Raw genomic sequence first — 19,303 nt, forward strand, 5'->3', positions numbered from 1 at the left:
GCTCGCCCAGGGTTGGAGCGCTCCGGCCGCCGGCGCCGCCGACCGCGTGCCAGCGCTTTGTGCACGTGCGTGGGTTGGCTCGCCCAGTGCCGGGCTCGGAGCGCGCCCCGAAAAGTCTGCGGGGCTGTCCCTCGCCCACCCAGGGTAAATACCTCCAGGTCCCCATCCCAGACCAGCAGGGCAACTCTGCTGACGCCGCCACCGCTCCCCCCTCGATTGCAAAACCCACCCCACCAGCGTCTGCGTCCTCCTCCATTCCCGGAGCCCGAAACGTGGCCTCCTCACCCAGCTACCGGCCCTCTGCCTGCCCCCCTCCCTAACCCCCCCAACCCCAGCCCGGACGGCCCCGCTGTTAGACGCCACCCGATGCACGCCCCGCCGAGCTCCCCATCCGCGCGCCCAGGCCCAGCAGGCCCCCAGAAGGGCCGGAGCCTGCCTCCTGCTCGCCCGGGGCGCTCGCACGTGGCGCACTCACCCCCTGCGAGCTGCCTCCGAGCTCTAGAAACGCTCCAGGGGAGGGAGCACCCCCCCCCCCCCCCACCGCCCCCTCGGCTCCGTCCGCGCGGGGAGGGGGGGTGGATCGTGGGTAGGGGGGAAGTGGAGACTGACACAGCAAGGAGTGTGTAGGTAGTGAGCGCGGGGTTGGAGGGGAGGACCGGCAATAATTGGCTGGCTTTGCGGCTGCGGCGCCTCTGCTGAACGCCTATCCAGCGAGGATTCACTTTCCACACAAATCAACCTGAGGGACTGCTGCTGCCTGCAATCAATAACTCAGCGGAGGGAGCTGCTGAAACCAGAGGCGTCCCCGGTCTGGGTCTTTAAAAGGGGCTCTTGGGTACGGGATCCCAGTCCCCTTCTTGCCATTCCCCAGACAAAGAAGTGGGCACCAAAAACGCAGGGCGGTATTTTTCACCCCCATCCCTACCCCCGGTAAAGATCTTTTTAAAATTAAAGGGCACACGGGTATCTAGAAGAAAAAAAAAAGTTAAAAGGGGAAGTGTGAAAATCCATTCTTTGAATTGAAGGTTTCTGTGATATTTCAAGAAATGGAATAGAATTCAATGTTCCGAAGAACATTTAACAATTTTGTAAGTAAAAGGTAAAGTCTATTAAATTTAGCCATGCATATGGATACTTTTTTAATGAACTACACATTCGCAAGCAAATTTGTGATCAAGCCTTATTTGGGCATACTGAGCCAGGAAAAGGAAGAAATGTATCATAATTGTAGTGGCATTTTTAAAAGCCTTAACATATCTTTCAGACATTATTTCATGGAGATTGCATTTCTGTAAGGTGAAAAGGCCCTGGGAGATGTGTATTATGATTCCTACTTAATAGACTTTAAAAACCAAGCAGAGCTGAAGAAAGGGAATTCGCCAGGTCACCGGGTACTACCAAGTTGAAACTAACTCACTATGGACTTGAGTCTAAAAGACTAAACTGAGCTAACACCTCTGAAATAAAAGTGGTCAAAATTCTTCATTTCTCCTTGACTGTGAAGCAACTTAAAAATAAAAATCAATCTTAAGGATGTCAACCCAAATATAGAGGCTTTATAAATCTTAATGACTCCAGACTACAAAAAATCTTTTTGCTAATACAAATGGGAAAATGGTTATTGACCTTCATTGTCCCACAGTTGGGAAGACCAGACCCATTCTGAAGCCAAGGGAAAGGTCATTTGTGTGCTCAGAGTCACTGAAAGCTGGCTTCAGAGACCAGAATACATGAGCACTTGTCTGAGCTCAGTACAGGTAAACACTGGAAGGATTGGGTACTATTGGTAATAGAATTCATTGTGTACTAAATTCACATCATTAATCCCAAAGTATTAAAATTGGCCTTTAAGGATATAAAATAAGCCCTTTTAGCAACTTTATTTGCAACTTCAGTATCCCAACCTGACAAATTTTGTTAGCTTGGAATATGATGGATTTGACTTTTTTCCTTGTAATTCTTCATTAGATATTAAAATAAAGATAAATATTGAATCTTTAAATATGAGATAAAGGATATGATTAAACCTTGGCTTGGAATAACAAATCCTTTTTATATTGCAGATTTTCTCAATCACAAGCAGTCCATATGGTGTATATACCATGCAATGAACTAAAGCTGTACCTAAAGAATTTTTTATATTTATCTATTTGGAACTATTTATGTTAAAGGTTATAAGTATTGTCACAATTAATGGTCATTTGAATTATTTTATATTCAATACACATTCATTTGGTTTAAAATTAGAATTAACATTAATGTTTCTTCAGATTAGAAGTTTCAGAAATAAATTAATTTGAATGTATTTTAATATCAACATTCTTTAACATTTTTTAAAATTATTTACCTTGTACTTTTGCATTTTTAAGGTGCCAAAGAAGAGCTGCAAACTGTGAAGTAACTTCTATGAAGAGATGAAGTGAAGAATGGAAGGCAAATGACTGTATGTGTATGTGGTGAGTGCTTAACATTTGTTATTATCATCCATCACAAAGTAAATTCATAAAGATGAAACCACCAAACTCTTTGTCATTAGGTACTTATATTGTAAACATGTATAAAAGTGATGAGTGTTATATAACCATTATGTGATCTATTATATAGCAATACCATAGCATTTCGTTTAAAGTTCACATGTCACCTTTTAGGGCATACCTTTACAAGTCTGTTTTACAAAGAATCCATTTCAGGGGAAGTTATGTATGTCATATCTACTGTAACTATAAAAAATATAACATTTTTTATGTGCTTGGAATTTCTTTCCTACTACTTTTTATATCTGAACTTCTGTGTTAATCATGTTTGTGTTGAAAGTATTCTGGCTGAAGAACAGATACTACACAGTTGAATAATATTGAGGGGTAGATTAATCTATAGACTTTCTTCAGTTTAGGGTGGGTTGCTGTGGCAACCACCCAGCTTACTTTAGGATAATTTTTTAAAGCTCACTTCAAGAGCTACACCCAGCGTAGGCCAAGCTTAAAAGCAGGCAGGCCCCAGAGTACAGGTAGACTGCTGTTTTAATGTAGGAATTAATAAAGAATGGAGGGTGGAGCGAGATGATATGCAACCCTGACCAGAAATTAGAAATGAGCTTTCACTAGAATTAAATCCTGAGGGTCATGCTTTCTGTACCTTCTGTGGCACTTTATTTAAATATATTGCTAAACAGTTATTTTTTGGGGAAAAAAACCTTAATATATATTTACATGTTTAATACAACACTTAATGATACTTATTTTAAAAGCAATATTTGGTGACTGGGGACAGGGTGTGAGCTGATTTAAATAGTATCTCAATCCCAGACATCATTTTCTCTTATAGGAAATATCATCACCTTTTATGTAACAGGATAGGCTACTAGCTTCCAATTCGCTTAAAGAATATAAGAATTTTCTACTTTCCAATCACAGAATTGGAATAGATTGGAGAAGTCATTTAATGTGTAAGCAAACTGAAGCCCAGAAAGGACACACTCATTAGTTAGGCAAAAACCTTGAACCAGAGAATCCAGGCCTGTTAACACGTAGGACAGACTCCTCCCTGCACCAGAAAATATTTTGATCCTAGCAAAGTGCCATTTGATGGCGAGAATGAGGATGATTTTGGTAAAAAATTCAGAAGCATTTGAAGATGAACACAAAGCACGCCTTGGATTAACCACTCTGTGGATTACCAGTAAATAATTTTAAATCTCAGATGGCTTTCTTCCATTGTGTATTTCTGCACAACCTCTTCTGTTCCATTTCAACTGTAAAGGCTCATGGGAAGGAAACTCATGCTAATATTAACTTGGGTCACACATAATTAAGAAGCTAAATCTGCTGAGGGGAATATTCTATATTTTAAGAGGCCAATTGCGGTCTTATTTTCCAGATCTTATTTTCAAATAAGATCAATCCAGATCTTATTTTCAAATTATCCACAACGTGGGATTATACCTACCTTTGAATGCTTATATTATTGTTGATAGTTTGGGGTTTGTTACAATGTTATTAAATAATTCTTTAAAATGTTAAAAGGTAAAAAGTTTCTTTTTTAAGGAAAATAAAACTAAAGTGTACTGTGGTAAAAATCATCTATTGCCTATGTCTATTTGCTCCTATAAAATAAGCTGGTACACTTCATTACATTAATTTCAGACATCATGCAATAAACAAATGTTCCTACAAATAATTTGTTTTGTCAGGACATTTGTGAATCTGGAAAAATTAATTTCCTTTTACCACTATATATAGACATACCTTAATACTCAAAAATGTCAATGCACCTTTATATTTTTGGATTTTTTTAGAAGTTGTAGCTTACATTAAAACCTGATATAGATTATCTCTGCCATATTATTAAAATAAATTCATGGTAGTAACATACTTGCCAGATGAAAAACAAACAGGCCAACAAATATATTGTAGGTATTAATCTGCAAGAAATAATAGTATTTCAGGTGGTTTTTGCTTTGTGACAGTTTGCCATGCTCTCCTATAATAATAGCAAAAGATTCATCTTATCTGGGTTGATAGTCATAATGGTGATGAGCTAGTTGTACTTGCCTGTAAAATCAACCTTCCCCTTTCAAGTGAAGCCTTGGGGCAGACACCTAAATGTTGAACCCACTCTTGTGAGAAAAGCTACTCCGATCAAATAGCCCAACAATGAAGCAGGAGGCTTTCTGATTCACACTGCCCTCACGTATTAAAATAGACTAGAGGCACAGTGCAGAACTTAAGGGGAAATGCATCTAGTCATTGGGTTAAACACACAGTGCTGAAAGGAATTTTTTTTTAAGTGAGGAAATATCTTTAATTAGCTAGATATTTCAGTATACTGTTATTGTGTACTCTTGTACATCCACATTTTAATTTCCCCAATGTATTTTCCCTTCTTTTCACGATATTAAAATTTTTTAATTTGGTTTGAACATTTTATATAGTCCATAGTTCTACTGGCATGTAATTTGATCTTTTCATGGTTTGTGGACTAGTTGGTATATTTTATCTTTGGCTTAATTGGGCGTGGTGTAATTGGCTAGGGAGAGGAGGTGCTCAATTCTAGTAACCTTGCCTAAATCTTGACTATTAACCCCCCCCCTTTTTTTTTTGGATAAGGAAAAGTGTTTGCTGTGCTTAAACCTTAGCACAAGTATCTTCCTTATCAGTCTCTATTGCTGCTTCCTGTGCAGCTGAAACTCTTCAGGATAAGTGAAGTCATCAGCTATCGGATAGGGAAGCCTAATGCATTTGGGAAGTTGGTTAGTTTACATGTTAATGCCTTGAAGAAAATCCAGTCTAAGGTGTGGAAGAGAGATTGTGGGAGGTGGGGGGCGGGGGGAACCTCCGGGGAAGCTGCCTCCTCGGTAAATATTTCCAACCTGATTAGAAAGTTCATGGCCCCGAGATGAAGTCAAGATTTCAAATGCCGGTCATGCGTTTATCATTTTGTACATTACTACCAGTTGAGAAGCATTTCGGCCCCCTTTCTAGCCCTCCAACCTCTTGGGGCCGAAACCCCGCGTATTCCGGGCGTGGAGGAAAACCGCGCGCTGGAATCGAGTGGTGCAGGCATCCTGGACCGGAGCTTTTTACGCGTGAGTCACGGAGGAGCGCTCAGACCAGTGGAAGAATGAAGTGGTTAACGCGTCTCCAAACGGGAAGGGGGGCGGGGGAAGTCACAAGAGCAACTATTAGGGTCGCGCTCCTATTGGTCAGAGGAAAGATCCCGACTTTAGAAGGACTTTCCCGCTGGCTGGCTCGCCGCGTCCCCCGGGGAAGCGAGCGCGCCGCAGCCGGAGACTCGGCTCTCCGAGCGTCCTCGGCGGCGCCGGGAGAGAGCAAGAGCCGGGAGCCAGCGCTTGCGGTGTCGTCTTCAGCTGGAGCAATAAAGGATTGTCATTAGGTTTGCGTATGGCATGTGCCATTACCCTACCGTAAAACTAAAATTAGCAAAATGTCAGGAATGGAAAGATTGATTCACCCAAGATGCAATTATCATTTAAAAGTGCTTGATTGAGGTACTGATGTTCAGTGATTTATTCTGCATACCATATACATAATTAAAGTAGTGTAGTGGAGTAATTTATCAATCTAGTTGAGACTGGAGGGGTGAGGAGGGAACTGCTGGATGTTTGTTTTATTTAAAAAAAAAATTGCTTCAAGGTCTGGTCCCGCCCCCCTTTTGCAAGAGTGAAACTGATGATTTCTCCAGCTCGCGAGGCGAGAGAGAGAGGGAGTCAACGGTTTGGGATTGTGAGGGAGGGAGAGGGGAAAAAAAGGCAGCGCTCGCAAAGGCAAGGGCAAAATAAAATAAAGGAAAAGAAGGCAAGAGGCGCTTCATGGGATGGGCCTCTTAGAACCCCAAGCCGTGCGCTCCTTTTTCTCCGCCACCCCCGCCTCCCCTCCCAATATCCTTCCACTCCCCCCGCCCCTCGCCTTTTTGACGCGATGTTTCAAAGGCTGTGAGCGGACTCTCCTTTTCCCATTCGTTTTCTGTCACTTCCTTCCTGGACGCAGTTTTCTGGACGAGTCTGGTTACTTTTAATCCGGCTGGCCGCCGAGAGCCACTTTCTCCTCCTCCTCCTCCCCTTCCTCCTCCCTCCTCCTCCTCCTCCCCTCACTCCTCCGAGCGGCCTTGGCGCGCGCACGCGCGCGCGAATGCGCGGCCCTGCGCGTGCCTCCCCCGCGCGCGCGCTCCTTTCGCGCGCTCGCGCGCGCGCGCGCACACACACACATCGTTTCTCCAGCTCTGCTCGCTCTGCTCGCAGTCAGACACTTGAGCACACGCGTACACCCAGACATCTTCGGGCTGCTATTGGATTGACTTTGAAGGTTCTGTGTGGGTCGCCGTGACTGCATGTTTGAATCAGGTGGAGAAGCACTTCAAGGCTGGACGAAGTAAAGATTACTGTTGTCGTGTTTTTTGTTTTTTGTTTTTGTTTTTCTCTCTCTCTTTCTCTCTCTTAAGAAAAAGGAAAATATCCCAAGGACTAATCTGATCGGTTCTTCCTTCATGTAAGTACCTCTGACATTTCTCCAGGAAATAGAAATAGCCGGGGTATTGTCTCCGAAATCTGCATCAGTATATTCCACGGCACTGGGTCTACCGCTGTGCCTTTTTGAAGGTTGAAGTTGAGGCTTGTTGTGCATTTTTTTTTCCTTAGGTTCCATGATTTTCTTGTGTGTGGCTAAAAGTAACTTTTTAGATACTCCTATCTGTTTGCTATCAGTTGCTGAAATCACTCCTGACTTGTTCTTGTCACATTGGTGTGTTTAAAGTTTCATGAAGTTAGTGCACGTCATTAGCATGTTTGCTATGGTGGAGCATGTGGAGCCTGGTGGACTTTAGTATTTCACAGAATGTTCTGTGACCTTGAAGTACATGCCTTAAGATTTAGCCGGCAGTTCACCATGGAAAGATGCTCCTGTGAGTCCCACCAGAGACTCTGATTTGCTTTGGGTTATGCTTCTGAGCCACTAAATCTTGGGATTAGTTTGAGCTAAAGCATGGCTGTCTGTCAGAGTATACCTTTGTGCATCTCCTTCCATTACCAAAGTGCTGGCTTGATGAGGGCTAATGTGGACAAAATGTGATACAGTGGCCATGGTAGTCTACACATTTCACAATTCTTGTTGAGACTTCAGTATATATCACTGCTCTTTAGGTCAAGTCAGATACATAGCTGTTTAAAAACAAATAAGGTTAAGTCACTGAAATTGCCATCTGTTTGGACTTTGGCTGAAAGTTACCAAACTCAGTGATAAAGTTGGGCACAAAGGAAGTATATACAGACGTGGCACATTGTTTGTTGTGTTATTAAATATTATGCAAGTATTTAAATTTAATAGTAGTGTTATGTCCTTCCCAGAATATGGCTAGTTGTTCTTAAAGGAAATTCTATGTCTGAAACATGTCTGACTATTCTAGGTCCAGTAGTTACCATTTTGGGGAAAAGCCCTTTTTCTTCACATTTTAGGAATGTGTGTCTTTTGTATAAAATTCCTTTATATGTAAATGCTGACAGTATAATAAGTAGAATCAGGCTTTCTGCCAGTTCTCTAACCAGTCCTCAGTGGAGAATTGCTTTGACACAAAGTGCATTTTACTATTGTGAATCTGATTCTAACTCGAACAGTAACTGTCTTGTGAAATGGTTAGTGACTGCATGTATTTTCTAAGTGCTATGAAAGGAACTCTAGCTACCTCATTATACCAGTCAAAAAGAGTGACCAGCCTCTTTTTTACTGGCACCTTGCAATAGAATTGTGGTTGCAAAGTAAAGATGTTTATATAGAATATAATAACTCTGATCCCTAGGGACTTGGTAAGACATGGAAATGTGACCACCTGTGAACCCCATTTAACCTCTGTGTTGCATACTAATTTTAGCTTTAAAGAGATTTACAATCTCCAATTTGAAACTAAAACATTTAATTTATAAAATAATATCAGTCTTGGCCAGTCTTTGAGAACATTCAATATGTACCAATATGGCACAGGCAGTTTTGGTTGAATATCGTGCAGTTAATAAACCATATTATTGTCTTCCAGTGTGTGCATGAAATTATTTATCAAGATAAAGAGGTAGTTCTAAAGCAAGTAGATTCAGAACTTGACAGATAAAATGAGATGTACCTATCTAATGTCTTATCTCAAGAGGGAAAACAAATCTCTAAAATCAAGTATCTCATTCTATTTGTAGGAAAGTATATTTGGCTATGTATTAGACTTCTAACTCAATCCTAAAAGTTTTCATCAAAACATACTTTAAACTGTGTTTGTTTAAAATATGGTCCCCTGGCCAAGTTAAGGAGACAATAGTTGGTAGTTATCTTTCCTTCGGATTTTACTAAACTTTATAAAAATCTACTGTTTTTTACTAATGTAATTCATGCAGCTTTGGAGTATTTGTGGCATATTTTCCAGACTTCTTACTAAAGACAGTATTTTACCTCATTCATTAATTACATTCTGATTGCTGTAAAATATAGTGAAAGACAATATTAAAGACGTAACTTTTATTAAATTTTGTTTCTTAGTTTTTAATAACAAATGAGCACTTTATAATAATAAGTCAATTTTTGAGCTTTCCGGAGCTGTTCATACTTTAAAAGTATGCAATCATATATGTGAACTCATCAGAACAAAAACATATTATAATTAAATACATGAAATTTAAATAACAAGGACTTTACTGTACCTTGCCTCTTTTCTTCTTTGTAAACATATTCAGTTTTCAAAACCTAGGGGAAATGGTCCATTCCAAGAGGCAGAGGGACTATCTAATGATTCAAAATTGAATCCTGGAAAAGCATCATGTTTTATATTTTTCAGATGTCTATGAGTTTCTTCCTTGGCCCTCACTTTACCAGATCAATAAACTGTATAACACTACAACCATATCTTTTCAATGAATGATTTATTGTGTTTAAACTTATTTTATAAAACAACTGAGTTAAATAACTCCTTGGCATTTGTTAACATTATATTTCAAAACTTTCTTCTGTTTATTGTAGTATATTTTGTGGTTTTATTTCTCAATTCCACATGCGGTATATTTTGAGTGTATGAAATCTCAGAAAGTGACAAAAATGGGGAAATATCTGTGCAGCGACACTTGTACTTCATAACAACAACAAAAAAAGAGTTATTAAATAGAGAACCCTGGCTTCAGAGACATGATTCAGAATAACATGGAAGAATTTCATATGCAATTAAGGATCACAGAGAGGACTTTAAAAAGACTATTAATAAAGTTCTACTTTTTTTTTCCCAAAGCACATCCTCTGAGAAAACACCACGCAAATTAATATCTAAAACTTATAAAAATGCACATATTCATTTTATGAATACAGTGATTGCCTGGACACAATGAAAAGATTTAATCACTGGTGCTCAGTCTGTGTGCCGCATGTGGAAGGGTAGGCGATTAAGATCCCGTCCTCAGCACTGTACCTTAATCTCATGGGCGCGTGGACTGCCCTGCACTCAGTAAAGCCTGACTGTTCACCGAGATCTGTCATCTTTAGGAAATCAAACCAGATTACAGAGGCAATTCACAAAACCAGGAGCGACAACAGAGTCTGTGCACCTTACAAAAGGCGGATTACGCAGTTCACATGTTATTTTGATAGGTCAAAGATAAAAGCTGATTGTTGAGGAATGGCAAGACACTCCAATTTCAAATGATTGCTAGATAAGTATACCACGACCCTGTTGCTTTATCATTATGAAGAGCCATTCAAACAGTAGAAAACTCAGTTTTCAGACGTCAGGCTTTCAATAGTGAAATAAGGAAAAACATGTACTTTATATATACATCCTCATTGCTTTCATTTTAAGTTTCATCACTTCTTTTGGAACAGACTGCAAATTCTGGATGCTTATGTGAAGCAATTATTACTATAAGGTTTAATTTCAGTAGACATTTTCTGAGGCTTTGTAGAGAGCACAAAACAGAATTTGCCAGAAATAAAACATACAGTCACGGTATTGAGTAACCGAGCAGAAAATGCATGGTAGTCAATAGCCATTATGTTATTCTGTTACCAGATATATTCTTCACAAAAATGTGAAATTACATAGTTAATGAATTTATATGTTTGAAATAGATCTTCATAGGTGTTTCTTGGTCAAAGTATATCTATTTCATGAATATTTTACAAAGGTCATTCTTTACAACAAAATGCGATGTTTTCAGAGTTTATTTCAGAGAAAAAGTTTTGGTTTACATAATAACATTTTGAAAACCCCTACTTTTTATGCATCCAACTCTACAGTAATTTCTTGCTTCTTTAAAAATTGAAGTCCTTTTTTACCCAACTGAGGCCTCCTAGTGTTTCACACAATAAAACACTAATGAGTCACCCATAAATGTAAACATTGCATTTTCATTGCCTACATCTTCTATGATAACATAAAATTAATATTTATGTGTTTAATTTTCTGTGCATTGTTATAATAAGATAGGAAATTCCAGTGAATGAGATGTTTCATCTGAATGGATTTGTGGTACACACTTGCAGGTTTTCTTTGACCATAACAATATCTTACTAAGTTTTAATAAGTTTATTACCGTCAGTGCCAGTTCATATACTCACTGTTTATATTCACTCTTATTCCAAGTGATAAAACATAGGCAGAGTAGCAGAGCTTCCATTTTGTAGGCCTGAAAATTATATAGCTGAGTTCATCAGCAAGTGCCTGATGAACAAATTGCAAAGGGACTAACCATTTAAATACTGAATATCTTTAAAAGGATATAAAATTTTGCTCACTTGGTGTCTTTACACTTGGAAATTTCGGTGTAAAAGTGGAATTAGAAAAGACGGTTTTGGAAAAAGTAAAGATAAAGGTATAGATACCTACAAATATGAAGTATATCACATTTTTAGACAATAAGAATAGAAATAACTTGCTCTTGGAACATTGGCTTCTACATAGTAGAAGGAAAACTTGTTAGAGGACAATTTTCATGACCAAAAAATTGTCAAACGCACAAGCAAAAGGTTACCAACTTTGGTATGAGTTTTCTGTCATGAGGAGATTGAGCATAGACTTTCAATATTCATGCACTTACGTGATTTCAGACAACTTTCTGATTCCACTTATGAAGGATGGATATTTCACTTTCTGGGTATTTTTATCCTTAAAGAATTTATGAAAAAGAGGAACCATTCTTCTAATGGGTCTTAAGTTCAAAGGCTGCACTCAGAAACCTGTAACATTTATGGACCTCCTCCTGAGTTGTCATACGCACACAGGTGCACAAAAACACTCACAGGTTTCTTCCATTAGCACTTACAAGTGTTCTGAGTGTCCAAACATAGACACTAGGCAGAGGCTGAACATAGTTCATTTCTGTTACCTCTGTATGCATCATTTAGTTGTCCCCAAATACACGCAGTTTAACAATATTTGACTCTCATTTAAGATTTTCTAGTTTGGTCAGTAATACAGTGCTATTCCAATTCTTTGCATATTGGACACATTTCAAAGAATGTTAGGGGGTGTGTTCCTTTCGTTCAAGGAAGCAAACATGTAGAAAGGGGTGGACCTTTCCCACAAGAGCCACATTTCTTCCCTTGGAGAATTGAAGCAAGTATGTAAGTGAATAACAGCATGAGAAAGAAAATAATTTCTGATCATTTGCTATAGTTAGCGAGCAAAGGAAACTGTCAGGTTTTTCTTAAAAGCAATTCTTGTTGATAACCTGTCTCACACTGAAAAAAAGTCTATGCTGAAAAATAGTCTGTGAAAATTTTGTTCTCTTGATATTAACTTCTGTAAAGCCCACTGGAATTAATTTTGCTTAAAACAAGATCTCAGTAGTAACTATTTTACAGATGTGTTGAGACATAAAGAGAGCTAAAAGCACCCTTTCGCGACCTCTCTTAAGAATAAGTAGATAGCATCAATAGTTTTTGTCTGTGCAAGAAAAATAATTACGGAAAATTCTGTAACAAAGAATATCATTAGAAAAAAGAAGATTATCCAATATAGTATTATCTAACATTTCTTTGGAATTATTTTAACATTAACTACAAAAAGGAAAGTCATATTCCTACTAACTATGGAAATTATATGATACCTGTTATATAAATATTTGGGTGTGAGGTGGTAATATGAGTAGCATTCATTTGTCCTCACCATAAAGCATTCTTGTACAGTGTCATTATATTGCTTCAGTTAAATCTCTATTTATTTTTAAAATATAGCCAGTTGTAAACAGAGTTTAAAGTATACATGAAGATTGTCTTCTGAGGACATTATAAAGGAAATCGGTGATCTTACAAGCAATAGAAACAGTAAACCTATTACAGGCAGATTTCTGCAGGAATCATTACTCTTTAATAATGCAGATGTTATAGAGACTTTATTAATTCTTAATGCTGTAAGTTTGAAATGAATGGAACAGTGTTGTTCATCCTGCAAGTGGTTGTTGCGATTCATGTGGAATGACAATGCAAATCTTCTAGTAATGATTTAAGTAAAGTACCTTGAACTTGTTTCTAGAGACTGGAGATACTGATCTCTGAAGCAGTCCCTGGTGAGAACCTGCTTTTTCCAAAAGACTAGCCTGAGTGTGGTCTGGTTTTCCTCTTGTATCTTGTTGTCATAGATAAGATGCACATGAAGAATTCATATAAATTGTTCTTTGATACCATGGATCTCTAGCATATTGGATATAAAAAGCGATAGATAATGGTCTTGATAGAATGTGAAGTGTATTTTTAAAAACAGCTAACAACTATCCCTCTCACTTTCTCACACGTCTGTGATTCTTTCAGCAAGTTAGAATGATAGCTCGAGAATGCATCTTTCCTGGAACCCTGAAAATAGGCAGCTTTGCCTTTAGATATGCTTATTTATTTGCAAAATTAGGAAATAGATTCATGAGCGTAAATAAGTGGGGACAGATAAGGAAATTAGTCTCCTACTTAATAGAGTAAACATGACTTTTTTTAACCTTCTAATTAATTATTGACCATGCATGAGGTATACAACCAAGGCTTATTCTGGAAGCTGGTATTATTGCTTGATGTAACATGAGGGATTGGAGTTTCTTTAAAGTAATTTTTGAAGATGTGATTATTTAGCAGAAATATTCACTGGAGCATTTTATTTTTAGAAATCATGGTCACACAAGGAAACCTTTATAGGACCAACTACCTAATTGCAGTCAAAAATCTCTTTAATGAATGAACACACGCACACCAGAAGGACACACATTTTAAGAATATAATGGCCCTATATTTTTCAGCTTTCTGGCCACATTCTTTATATCTGAACAGAACGTACGTGTCTAAGCAGATGTTTTAAGTTATATCCTTCATGTAGGTGAGTCTGTAAATGTACCATTTAACTTAAATGGCTTTGTGGGAAGGTAGTTTGAGGAGTTTAAAAGGGGAGGGGGAAAAAAAAAAAACAACCCTCCAGTTACTATAGTTTCAGCTCTTTTCTTTTTAAAAACAGTAATTACACTCAGGATAAAGAAAGAAAAATAAACTCTTTTAATTCTTTGTAACATCCACAGTTTCTGAGGTTGAGTTCTGGTGTATTTTTATTCCTGAATGTGCAGGGCAGGTACTGGCAGCAGAGCTACAAAATGAAAACTTCCTGGCTGCAGACCAGACACAGCACACAGTGCCACATCTTAAACTTCCCCACTTCTGTCTCCGAGTGATTTCAGCCCCAAGTAATGTCCTTTTTTCCCCTTGCGTAGGCTAAGGACCAGAGGGCCTTCTTCCTGGGCACTCGCTCTGGGAAAGGAAAAGCATAACGTTTCCCTTCTTTAACTTGAAAACTCTGCCTCTTAAATCACTGAGACATTAACTGCAAAGTGAATTCAGCATGTTTCTTTTTGCTTCCCCTAGAGCAGTTTAGAATGCCTAAAACAATAGGTGTAAGATAGAAAATGAGCTCTCTTCCCCACCCTCCCCTCCTCCAGCACACACAGGCCCAATCAGATGTCTGTATTTTTTTTTGTTTTGCTGAGAAAAATATAATGACATCTTTTCAATGAAGCTTGTGCATTATATTCCAGATATGTTAGGTCATTTTGTGATGCAAATTAACATTGAGTGGTTTTTGTACTTATCTCAGGGAAATAGCAATGTTCCACCACAATGTGTGGCACTTCAGTCGCTTTTATTGATAAACACTCACACTTCTAATGATTACGAGGTCAAAATACAAAGAGAAAATGCGGGCTTTAGTTTTCAGATTTGGTTTATGTTCTTTATTTGAAAGGTGCGTTGTGGGTAGTGAATTTATTACCATGCAAAATACATCAGTTTCTAAATATCTGCATTAATATTCTTTGCATCTGAAAGTGTAGTGTGAAAGCTTATACTTCTTGTAAAATATAGTAAAAAAAAATTGTTTAAGCCATTCTTTAATTACCAGTTACATTTTCAACCATTAGCAACGTAATTTTTTAAAATCCTATTAAAAAATAATTTCTAGCTGCCATGGCTCCTTTCAATCTGTAGTAGAATTCTGATTTGTGTGAAGTGGAGTCAAATTATTGCCAGCACACCTTTCTAAAACTGGCCTTCTGTTGTAGAAGTGCATTAAGTGAAAGCCTTAAGTAGAAAGTATTATTATGTAATAAATATTTGTTCCAATTTTATTTTTAAACTAGATTATTGATTTCACAGTATACAAATAGCATATACATGCTAGTTTATTCATTAACCCACTAAACCAGTTATTAATTGCCTGTATAAAATTTACCGCATCAGACCGATAGTTAAACATAATTTTATTTCTCCTTAAACTAAAACAGATAAGAAAGATAATTTTAATTATGTTTGAATATTAAGAAACTATTTTCTGTGGATGTAGATATTTCCTAATGGAGTGTTAAGAAATTAACACAACATGGACTTTAAAAGGAAACTTGTGAGGGTATGATCACAATGGCTTTTCTTGGTGTTATGAGTAAGAACCCTACACCTGGCACACTTTCAAACCCCATTAACAAGAGGAAAACTTTTAAACTTTTTTTTACATATGTTAATATACATATGTTTTAAACTTTTTTTACATATGTTAATATACATAGGAGTCACTAATTTTTGATATTTATTTTGTACAAAATTAGACATTCTATTTAAAAATTCAGATTCACCCTTTAAAACTATGCTTTCATTTAGGATATGGTACGAGATTTCTTTATCTTTTTTGGAATTCTTCCGAACCATAGTATAATTTGAATCATCACCGCTCAATAAATATTGTTAGACACACTATAAAGTTTCAGTTCAGTATGTGCCCTGGATAAATTTTTAATAGAAAATGGATTGTCGTACTATTTAAATATTACAAAACTATGCCTGATTAAAACATTAATCTCTTGGATGTTCTTAAAGTAGGTAATTCGCTGGGCAAGAAATAAAAATTTTTTAAACAGTTAATGAGTAAATTACCATGTACTTTTTTAAAACTGCCTTATTTCTGTTCACATTTGAGAAGACTTAAGTTGTCAGAGGGTCTTAAAGTAAAGGTTTGGTGGTTGAGAAAGTTGGTCTTTTTACCCTTCTTTTATAACAGTTAAATATATTTGTAAAAGGTGTAAGTCCAGACCTACATTCATCAGGGTTACTTTTCTTAACTAAACGAAGAGGAACAAACCTGGCTATTTTTTTTTTTTAAAGAAGTGTATTCATTCATTCATTTCTATTTTTTATTAAAAGATCACTTTAACCTAGCATCTGTCTAGGTTGTAGGTTAAGGAAATAATTTTGGCTACATTTTTGTCACCATTGAGTGTTTCTCCCCCTTAGAAAAAACAAAAAGAAAATTTCACGATGACATTAATAGATTTGTGAAGGGCCGGGTTAGGATACTCAGAACCATTGCGTGTTTCCATATGGTCCTTTGGTTGAAATGAATGGCCAGTGTCCCTTCTAGGACTATTTGATCCTTCTTGAGTTAGCCTGAGCGCCATGTGATATTTTTTGACTTCTCTCATGTTTTAGCTTAAAAATCAAAGAATTCTTGACGTTGTTCTTCCTTTCTTCAGTTTTTGTTGTTTTTTGATTCTCTCTTGAGTTCTCTTCTTGCTTCAGAATATTGGTATTGTGAGAAAGCAAGTGCACTTTTATATTGTTTTCATTACACATGAAAGATTATAGAATTGTTTCAGGTGTTAACTTATCTTCTGACACTTGAGAGATTGATGTGGTTCATCACAGCCCAATGCCATATCACGAAAGAGCTCCAGACACCGATCTTAGAATGGTGTCTTAGTAAGGAAGCACTGACAGCTTTAGAGTCAGCAAATGGTGCATCCCTGTCAAAAATGCATAGTGGTACGAAGTCTGGGGAGATGGTACAGTTATTGGACTAGTTGAACCATTAGGCCTTGATTATGTTCATTGAAGTGCTGGGTCAGAACTCCAAAGGACGTGTGTGTGTGTGTGTGTGTGTGTGTGTGTAGAGGAAAAGATGGGTTGAAAAAAATGCAAAGAGAGTGAGAAACAAAAAGTATGAGAGGATAAGGATGAATGAAAGAGAAAATCAGATTGATTTGCAGACATAGAGTTTGAAGACCCCATTGTTATACTTAATATAATTTCTTTAATTTTACATATGTGTGCTATTAGACCAATAGACCCATAAGCAATGGCCAGTAATGGTTAAAAGCGAAGATCAAACTGGGTTCAAAATCCAGTCTTCCATTTACTGGGTAGTGGCTGTAGATAGGTTGTTTAACCATCAGAAAGCATTGTCTTCAGCATCTGTAAAATGGGAATAATACCCATCTCTTAAAGTTGTAATGATTAAACAGGATAATACATATAAAAATGAATGTAAGTGATCAGTAATTAGTAAGTTATTATGTTGTAGTTGCTAAGTTGTGTCCAGCTCTTTCTACGACCCCATAGACTGAAGCCTGCCAGGCTCCTCCGTCCATGGGATTTCCCAGGCAAGAATACTGGAGTGGGTTGCCATTTCCTTCTCCAGAGGATATTCCCGACCAAGGGGTCAAACCCACATCTCCTGCATTGCCAGGCGGATTCTTTACCACTGAGCCATCAGGGAAGCCTGAATTATTATCACAGCACTACACTATATTTTAATCATTTTATCTTCCTGCCAGAGATGAACATTTAGAAATGCTTGGTGGGAATCATTATTTTGAACTTTTTGTCAATAATACTTTCATACCATTAAAATTGGGTCACTTTCAGGTCAAGTCTCTAATTTTGATGTTACATGAGGTCAGTGCAAATGATCGCTCAGTACAATATACTTCAAGAAAATCAAAATCTTTCACAGATCAGATGTTATTAATAAATATCACATTATTTTTAGAACCAGAAATGTAACCAAAGAAACCAAATAATTTCATCTATGAGTTTTATAAGTCATTTATTGGAAGTTCTGAATTCCAGATAGATTACTGCTTAGTTTTAATAAAAATTCATTTTAGAGGAAGTATTTGAGATACATAGAGTTGTTACATGATTTTAATAGTGAAAACAACATCACAGAGAATTCTGAAGGGTTTTTTTCTCTTAGCATTAGTATGAACCACTTTTGAAGGATTTATTAGTATTCTTTATTTTTCTTATTACATAATTTTGACTGTATGTGGAGATAAATTAATTTGTGAAGACTGAGTGTCATTTTACTCATCTTTATATTCCTTCACAATTACTCTTGCATATAATAGGTATTCTGTAGAGATTTGTTGAATAAATTATTAAATTTTGTTCACTTGTAAAGATAAAATATATTTTATTGAAAGAGTTAAAAAATAAATAAAAAGCACCTCTATTGTCCTTTTTCCCCTTTTATCTATCTGTTTTTGGAGGCATTATTCATTGTAGTCTTAGTTTATCAACTTTGAGATGATGAAAAAATGAACTTAAGCATTTTTCTTTGTGTAAGAAGAAATACAAAGTAGTACAGAAAATGCAGACATTTACCTGAGGATTATACCTTTTGATAACATAAACAAATTTAGGTAAGATGTGGATGAAAATGGGAATAAATCTGGTCTCAGTGTCTGCCTACCCCTTTTTTGTTCTGCTTTTATATTCACTTAATTTCTCAAAAAAAAAATCATATTTTGGGTGACAGGTAGTGTTGATGAGGCTTGCCCTGTTTAGGCAGCCTATGGAGTTGCAACTACTTGAAATTATTCTCATGCTCTTGAATAACACCCCTCCAGTGTACACCTTGCATTTCAGCTTTCTTTTCTAGCCCTGTTTTAATGCCTGGATAAAGAGTGCTCATTGCAAGGAATACTTGCAGAGTAGACTTCCCTATGGTAGAACAGCATGGACAGCTCCCAACTCTGCAATCAAGGATGCCTCTAAAAGCTTTAATTTAAAAATAATAATAATAGTAATAATAAGTCTGTATGAAGATGATGGAGCCCTCTAAGGCACATGGGCTTAGAGAATTACTCCCATCTGCACCCCCTCCCCCTGCTCAGTAGCCCTTTCCAGGGTTATGATTACTGGAAAATGGCTGTTAATCACCAGATTTTTTTTTTTTTTTTTTGACTGCAGCTGCTTCAGTCAGACTACTGATCTATTAAACAACTTCGTCTCCAATTTAAAATTTGCATTGTATACTGTATAGAATAAATTTTCATTGTAATCAGAACATCCAAGATAACTTACTGATATGATTTATAGAAGCACATTTGTTTTTATGTATGGACCTCTCTAGTGCTATTGAGCCAACTGTATAAACAATATTGTGGTTGATCAGCATAAAATCAAATATTGTAGCACTATTGAGTGCAAGCAACATTTACAATAGTCACATTTGCAGAATATTTGAATTGTGG

General features: G+C 37.3%; 1 protein-coding gene across 19 annotated transcripts in view; it reads left to right on the forward strand.

Moving 5' to 3' along the window:
• Window positions 1–19,303, forward strand: part of MEF2C (myocyte enhancer factor 2C) — a 178,286-nt gene that overhangs the window by 16,103 nt on the left and 142,880 nt on the right. For 14 of the 19 annotated variants that reach the window (XM_044947313.2, XM_044947319.2, XM_044947321.2 and 11 more), the window contains exon 2: window positions 2,370–2,456. The gene's annotated coding sequence lies outside the window, so the exon portion shown is untranslated. Of the gene's footprint in view, window positions 1–2,369; window positions 2,457–5,644; window positions 6,008–6,702; window positions 7,005–19,303 lie in introns of those variants that run through there. The other 5 variants (XM_006080235.4, XM_025292230.3, XM_025292233.3 and 2 more) reach the window with 3 other exon arrangements.

This window comes from Bubalus bubalis, chromosome 9 (genome assembly GCF_019923935.1).
Source record: "Bubalus bubalis isolate 160015118507 breed Murrah chromosome 9, NDDB_SH_1, whole genome shotgun sequence".
Lineage (NCBI taxonomy): Eukaryota > Metazoa > Chordata > Mammalia > Artiodactyla > Bovidae > Bubalus > Bubalus bubalis.